Raw genomic sequence first — 1,115 nt, forward strand, 5'->3', positions numbered from 1 at the left:
CCTGGGCCTCAAGGTGTCCTTTGGTCTTATTTTCAAGTGGTTGCTTTTCCCCACCAATCATCATATCTGGGGCTTGAAATCAAAACATGGGTGGCAAATTAGTCTTGTTCCTATTAAAAGGTGTCTGTGCTGTTTCTAATATAAGCAGATGACTGATTCAGATGAGATTAGCAAGTACAGTTCAAATTTTCAATGACAAGATCATGTCAGGAGAGAGAAAATGACATAAACATAATCCGCACTTTTATGTTCTTTTTATCTGTTTGGGAAAGAACCATTTCCACCCAAAACTTACAGCAAAACCATTGCTACAGCTGGAAACTCTTTGGCCACTGAGGTCTTCAGGGTGAACCCAGGTTCTGTTTGTACTGTGTGATTCCTCTCCCTGTATCCCGTTTGTACTGTGTGATTGCTCTCCCTGTATCGACGTGCTGCAAATGAAACGGTCAAGGGCAGGGTAATGTTGTTAAAAATAAAGGAGCTGTTCTGCTGGAGAGAGCTGTGTTGGGTCCCTCATGGGGAGGCGAGCACCCCCAGCTTGGCCAGGGCCCCTCTGTGCTGAGCTGTGCCCTGCCAGCACAATACGGGTGGCACGTCTGGGGACGTGGTTGGCGTCTGCACGCAGGTGGCATTAGCACGAAAGTGGTGTCTGCACACGGGTGGGATCGCCACACGGGTGGTCATGGCTAAACACAGGCGGCAGCAGACACAGGCCACGCCTGGACAGGGACGGTGCATCTCGACTTGGGTGGCGCCTGCGCACAGGTGGCGGTGGCTCACGGCGGCCTGTGCAGGCACGTGGACCGCAGCGGCATGCCTGGGCCCACGGTGGCATCTTGGTGCAGGTGGCCTGCGAGGGCACACGGGTGGCCTCGGCCTGTGCTGCTCTACCTGGGCACAGGGTGATGTGTCATGGCGGAGGCCAGGGTGGCGTGCGGTGCCTGGGGACGCGCGGCAGTCCCGCAGACCCGGGCGCCGGGCTCCCGCGCGCCCCCTCATGGCGACGGCGGCGGGGGCTGCAGCGCCTCCCGGCCGGTGGCGGCGCTGTCCCCGCCAGGCGCGGCCGGGGCCGCTCTGCCCCGCGCCTTCCGCCCGCCGCCGCCGGAAGCGGAAGT

The sequence above is a fragment of the Accipiter gentilis genome, chromosome 14, assembly GCF_929443795.1.
Source record: "Accipiter gentilis chromosome 14, bAccGen1.1, whole genome shotgun sequence".
Taxonomy (NCBI): Eukaryota; Metazoa; Chordata; class Aves; order Accipitriformes; family Accipitridae; genus Astur; species Astur gentilis.